The sequence below is a fragment of the Vicugna pacos genome, unplaced genomic scaffold, assembly GCF_048564905.1.
Source record: "Vicugna pacos unplaced genomic scaffold, VicPac4 scaffold_104, whole genome shotgun sequence".
NCBI lineage: Eukaryota > Metazoa > Chordata > Mammalia > Artiodactyla > Camelidae > Vicugna > Vicugna pacos.
Genome location: NW_027328784.1, coordinates 7,685,551 through 7,692,169, shown reverse-complemented (window position 1 = coordinate 7,692,169; position 6,619 = coordinate 7,685,551). Strand labels below are relative to the sequence as shown.

The 6,619-nt window shown below is 45.7% G+C and overlaps 1 protein-coding gene across 1 annotated transcript in view; it reads right to left on the bottom strand.

Moving 5' to 3' along the window:
• Window positions 1-1,494: 1,494 nt before the first annotated feature.
• Window positions 1,495-6,619, bottom strand: part of LOC140694807 (uncharacterized) — a 134,713-nt gene continuing 129,588 nt past the window's right edge. Inside the window, exon 15 of the mRNA XM_072957866.1 lies at window positions 1,495-1,726. The gene's annotated coding sequence lies outside the window, so the exon portion shown is untranslated. The remainder of the gene's footprint in view (window positions 1,727-6,619) is intronic.

Here is a 6,619-nt window from a genome sequence, read left to right as displayed (position 1 = left end):
CTCACAGGGCACACAGCCTGGTGGGGCAGGCGGTGTTCAATCATTGCCCTTTTGTCTTTAATATACTTACAAATTATGGGAAATGCTATTTAAAAAGAACAAAATGAGTCACTGATAGTGAAAAATACAAGGACAGTATTTAGGCTGAGGGAAGACAGGGAATCTCTTTGAAGATCTGACACTCCACTGAGACCCAAAGGACAACTCTGGCACTGAAGGTGAAGGGCAGGGACACACTGATAAAGGGCTGAAATCCAGAATATACCAAAATTTCTTTACACTCAACAAGAAGGATGAATAACCTGATTAAAAAATGAGCAAAATGCCTGAACACACACCTCATCAAAGAAGAAATCTGGATGCCAAAGAAGCCTTTGGAAAGATGCTCCACAGCACCTGTCATCAAGGGGATGCAGACTGAAACAGCGAGATACCACTGCACACCTGTCAGAACTGCCAAAATGCAGAACACTGACAGCACCGAATGCTGGTGAGGATGTGGAGCACCAGAAATTATAATGCATTGTTGGTGGGAATGAAAAATGGCCCAGGTACTTTGGAAGACGGTCTGGCAATTTTTTACAGAGCTAGACGTAATTCTAACATATGATCCGGCAACTGTGCTCCTTGGTGTTTACTCGATGAAATGGAAACTTATGTTCACACACAAATCTGCATACAGATGTTAATAGCAGCTTTATTCATACTCAACAGGATTCAGAAGCAACTAAGCTCTTCTTCAGTAGGTGAATGGATAAATAAACTGTGGTCCCGCCAGAAAATGGACTATTATTTGGTGCTAAAATGAAATGAGTTATCAAGGAATGAAAAGACATGGAGGAACCTTAAATGCATATTACCAAGTGAAAGAAGCCAATCTGGGAAGTTTCAGCAACTGTCTGATTCCAACTGTATGGTGTTCTGGGAAAGGGAAAAACACAGAGACTGAAAGATCAGTGGCTGCCAGAGGCTAGAGGGGAAAGAGCAATGAATGAGGTGCAGCACGGAGCATTTTAAGGTCACTAAGACACACGACTCTGTATGATGCTGTGATGGTGGATACATGTCATTGTACATCTGTCCAAACCCACAGAGTGCACAACACAATGTGTAAATCCTAGTGTCAACTATGGGCTATGGGTGATGATGACATGTCAGTGTAGGTTCACCCATTGTCACAAATGTACACTCTGGTGCAGGTGTCAATATTGAGGAGGCTGTGGGGGCAAACTGCAGTTCATACACCCAATCCAGCCCCAGCCACCGCTGTTAATAAAGCTCTATGGGTGTGTGGACTATCTGGCTGTTCTGGCATCTAAACAGTAGAGCTGAGCAGCTGCACCAGAGATCAGGAGGTTTTCAGACCCTGAAATATTTACCCCCAAGCCCTTGAAAGGAAAAGTCTGCTGAGCCCTGTTCTAAATGAATCAAGATTCACCCTGATGAGGCAGGACAGCAGGGCCCAAACCAGGCATGGTTAATGGGGCTGAAGCAATGTTTTAGTTCCAACACATTTGCTGAAGTCCTGCAAGTCCAGTGACAGACTGTAGCCAGGAAGCGTCTGCAGGAGGAGTCGGGAGCAGGCCTTCCCGCCAGGCTCCGGGATGCCGGGGGCCGCGTGCCGCACGGGGGCCACCCGCTTGAAGAAGGTGGACTTGCAGTGGAAGCCGATCAACTCGTAGAGCTCGGAGAGGATGCTGCACGGCTGAATTTTCTCCTCGGAACGCTGAAGCACAGGGAGAAAAGCAACAAGCATCTGAATGAAACACGTAAGTGAAAAAAGACCCATAAAAATGGTTTTCCCTTAAAACAGAGACCCGATGACACAGGAAGGAAGAGGAAGGCTGACTTAGTGCACTGATGGGACCGGATGCAGAAACGCAGGGAAGCAGCACTGTGCAGACACTCCAGACCCCCTCTGGGCCCCACCTCTCCGCATTCCACCTGTCCCTTTACTAGAAAAGCCCGTATTCCCTGAAATAGAGGAATCTGCTACCTAAACATGGGACACAGAGAAGGGAAAGAGGAAAAGGAAGGGAAAGTAAAGGAACAACAGTTCATCTAGACCCTAGGGTCTGGGCGGGACTTTCACCAAACACACAACTTCTCAAAGCACAGAGCGCACAGGGAGAGGCTGACAGAGTGATTGCGACTTCTGCTCCTAAAGCACCCAGCTACCTGTCAGCACACGCTGCGCCCATTACTGAATCATTACAATCATCTCAGAAACAACTACTACCCCGGCTCACAGGCAAGGAAATCTGAAACTCGGGGAGGAATTATTATCATCCTGGACATAGTCCCACAGCCCAGTATTCTCAGAGCCTCCGGCAGACCCTGGGCTAAAATGCTCCTCATCACCACGGGCCCTGAGACTCAGGCTGAGGCCACGTCAGGTCTGCACGGGCCCAGAGCACAGTCTGTGGGACAGGGAATGCTCCCACTCGAAGTGCCAGGTCAAGGCCCTCAGGAACTTGTGTAATGAAACCAAATCCCCAAACTCATTTCCAACCCACTGCCCTGTCCGGGAGGACTGCTCGGCACAACTGCGCTGTCACCTGTGCACAGGCTGAGCAAGGGGCCCAGACAGTGATGTGACATCCCAGTGGAAGTGGCTCGGAGACCACTTCATCACAGGACAGATTCTCCCGGCTTCCAACGTTAACTCTCCATTCCATTTCCAACTGGAAAGTAAGTTTAGACTTGTTTTCCTCTCTTAGAAACAAAGAGAGCGGTAACATCAGAGGGAAACTCAAGACAGAGGAAGAGTCTCCTGGTCATTTGCAAGGATAGGCCGGGGAGGGAACAGAGACAGGGATCAGAAAGACCCGTGTTCCAGTCCAAAGTCTGCACGTCACTCGCTTTGACAGTTTCCTTTTTAATACAGGTGATAAAATCTAATTATGATTTTTGGGAAAACTAAATGAAATAACGTATTCCACTAGCATAGGTGTAAAATCCTCCATGAGTGTTCCAGAAATGGACGTGATCGTGGTTAGTTACTGTCTGCCAATTCTTGTGTTCTCAGCTCACATCACCCAACCAGAGATGTGCGAGAGATTGCCTCACCAGCCAGCAGCCTTCTCCAACTTGGAAACTTACAGTGTCCGAAGAGCAGGCAGTGTTGGATGCTTTGCGGCACTCTGGAGGTAGCACTCCAGTGATGACTTTAAAAAGCTGGGGAGAATTTAGGGGACCATACAGTTCAAATACAGAGTACTCATTCCATGTCTACAAATATTCATCTCTAGCCATGATGAGTAAGAGAGGAAATACATATTCAAACATACATCATTTTCCCACATAAGTGCATCAAAACAATTTGGAAAGAGTGTAACTTTCTTCTCTAGATCACACAGCGGGGATTACAAGGTTTGTACTGACAGCCCTACTTGTAAATCATCTGCAAACGTAACTGGGTCCACTATCAGTCATCATAATTTGAAGGGAATGTTAGAAAAGAAAAAAGCCAAGCTAATACTCTCCAATCTTTTGTTTGGTTACGATGTCACAGAGGAGATGGACAGCTCAATAAGGAACCACTCTGCCGTGATCACGGAGCCGGGGAGCGGGATGTGCGGCAAGATGTATGACGCAGCCGCAACTGTGCCCATGATTCTAGGCAGGTACCCAAAGTCACCTTGACAAGGTGTGAAACGTTTATGCCCACGTCCTCATAACCTGACATGTATTAAGGAGAAATGGAAACTTATAAACGGCCAATACCCTTGGTGGATACACCGTCCAAAGAGCAAAGTCACAGTTTGACAACTGGCCATCCCGGTACCTTGGGATTCATTCTTGAAGAACCTTAAAAACCACTCCTCTGTCCTCAAGAAGTGCTGCCTACTAGTCCTATCTTTGGCTCATGGATACCACATGTTGAAGTGAACTTCAATGTCTGCACAGATTTGACTGTCTTTCTCCAGGTTCACTTGTCCATTCTGAAGAGGCCTGAGCTAAGTCCAAATACCTTAAGATTAATTCCCTCCAGTGACAACTCAACGAGCCTGTAATTACAAGCCAACTGAACAGGACTGTCCTCAGCGAAAAATGTCACCAACCCTTCACTGCTTTCTTAAACTCCTCTCCTGGTTAATTGCAACATACTAACACCACCCTCCACCAAGTTCCCCAACTATGTCAAATAGAAAGTAAGGTCCATAAAAGAGGAGACAACTCCATAGTCACCTTTGAATTCCTAGCATAAAGTAATGTCAATAAATAGAACTATGATTATGGCTTCTTTCCTTTAAAACCTTTCTGGTTATTTAAATGAGACCATGGAAGGGAGGTGTTTGAGTCCAGTATCTTGATCCAGAAGACTCTGGAGGCCTTTTTCAGAATGGCTGTCCACTGATTCATTCAAAACACACCTTCTCTTTCCGGGAGGAGCTGTGATTTTCTGCCATGGGTTTGTGGTCACTCTCATGCCAGAACAGCTTTAAACTAAATCCTTACTTTGGATATGTTATTTTTCCCGCTTCCAAAAAATTTTACTTTCCTTACTTCCTTGCCTTGAGGAATGCTTTTATTCTTTTCTTTCTAATTCAACCTTTTATAAAGCAGGATTCTCAGGATGTGTTTGGCCTTATATAAGAACAGCCATCCAACTCCCAGTGTGAGAGGCCACAGGCTCACCTCCTGCCCTCCTGCCAGGGCAACTGAAACTCAGTTCAGGAGCCAACCGGCACCCCAGGGCTTCTAAGGCTCACGTATCTCCCAGAATCCCTGCTTTCTGGTTTGTCTTGGCTTCTGAGAATTTCCCCTCACTTTCTTGACAATTAGCTGTGCAGCTTGAAAGATGAGGAAGGAAGGTTTTATTTCTTAATCAGAATTTAAAGGAACTTATGTAATGAAGCTTTTCACGAGTTTCTAGAACCCTCCATTGCTGAGACAGAAAACACACAAGATATTTTCTAAATTTAGCTATCATGTGCATTTTTTCTTTGCTTTTGTTTTGTTAACTGCTAATAGACATTTTTTAATTAAAAAATAAAATAAGGTCCCAAATAAGATAGAAAATTGAAGGGGCAAACAAAATTAAAGAGCAAAGACAGAAAAATGATAAGTACTCTACAAAGTTAATAGAATAAATACACTATGGATCAGACCAGCAATTCTCAGTAACAGCTAATTGAAACCTGACCATGAGGTAAAACGTCTCTCCTGTCAGGAGATGACCAACAGAAAATAGAATTAAATCAACAACCTAAAATTCTAAGTCTGGCGAGGTATAGAAGTCTACCAGCTAAGTGTGTCTTCTTCTGGAAAAGAGGGAGACTCACCAGCTCTTTTCTGTGGAGCCTGAGCCCAGGGGAGGACAGTGAAGTGTGTTCTGTAAGTACCCAATTAGCAAAGTGAGTGATGAATAAAGAGATGTGAGCTTTGATGAGAGATGATACTACTATTCACTTGTCCTGTAAAGTATGTCTTCGCGTTCAGAGATCAATATCTCAGCAGGAAAATGCACAGCCCGGGATCAGACCACTTCTGTGATTGTGACACTGCACTTAGATGTCTCAAGGGCACCTCCAACTCCACCTGCAAAGAGCTAACTTCACGGTGTTCCTCCCATAGCCATCCTGCCCAGGGCCCTTGGTCGGGGGCAAGGTCTCCCTGCCTCTCCCAGCTCAGGCCAATCACTCACAGATGTGACAAGACCCCTCCTTCAGGGGCAAATTTCCTCAGTCAACGAGATCCACCACCCACACCTGTCCTACCAGGTACTCACTGGCACTCCCTCAGCACTGACTCTGTGCTGGGGACCATGCTGCACACTGTGCACACGTTATCTCACTGGATCTACACAGCAGTCCTGGGAGTTCGGTACATCACTGCTTCTATTGATTAGATAAATTGTTTCACTTCCTTGGGTGTGTCATCCAAAGTGACACGGCTACTGAGCCACAAACCTGGGACTGAAAATCACTTGAAAATTGAACACTGCTACACCTCGCAGCCACCCTACTCTGACTCATCACATCACCTCCTGCCGAGCCTTCTAAATGTTTCTAAGCATTCTACAAGACAAAAGTGATCTACGAGAGCATCGCACTAGCCTACTTAAAATCTGTCAATGACGGTCCACTGCTCTTAGGAGAAAGCCCCACCGGGCCTGAGCACAGCCCAACGGCCCGGCATCCGCTTTCCCTGCGTGGCCGCGCCGCCTCACCCACCACGCAGCTCTACACGTGCAGCGTCCAGGACAGGGATGCTGACTCCGTACAACCCGGGGCTCGTCTCACTCAAACAATGATCACCCTCTTCAGTGGTTACCTTCTTCAATACTGAATCTCAGAAAAATATTTTCTCTGGATGAATCAATATCTTTTTCCTTACAACTTCCCATCATTGATAATGAGCTCCCCCCAAAAGAGAGAAGACCTAATCCTCAGTCTCCTTATCTGTAAAGTGCAAATAACAGGGAAATATGAGAGGTTTTATTAGAAGTAATATTCATGTGAGGCTGAGGGACAATTCCCAACATACAGTAAGTACTCAATATGTGCTTACTTAATATTAATAAGAATAGATTACATTCCAGCAACCTTAAATCAATGCTTTATGGCTTTGTCTAAAAGACTACCGACAAACTGTTGGACGAACTGTTTTGAGC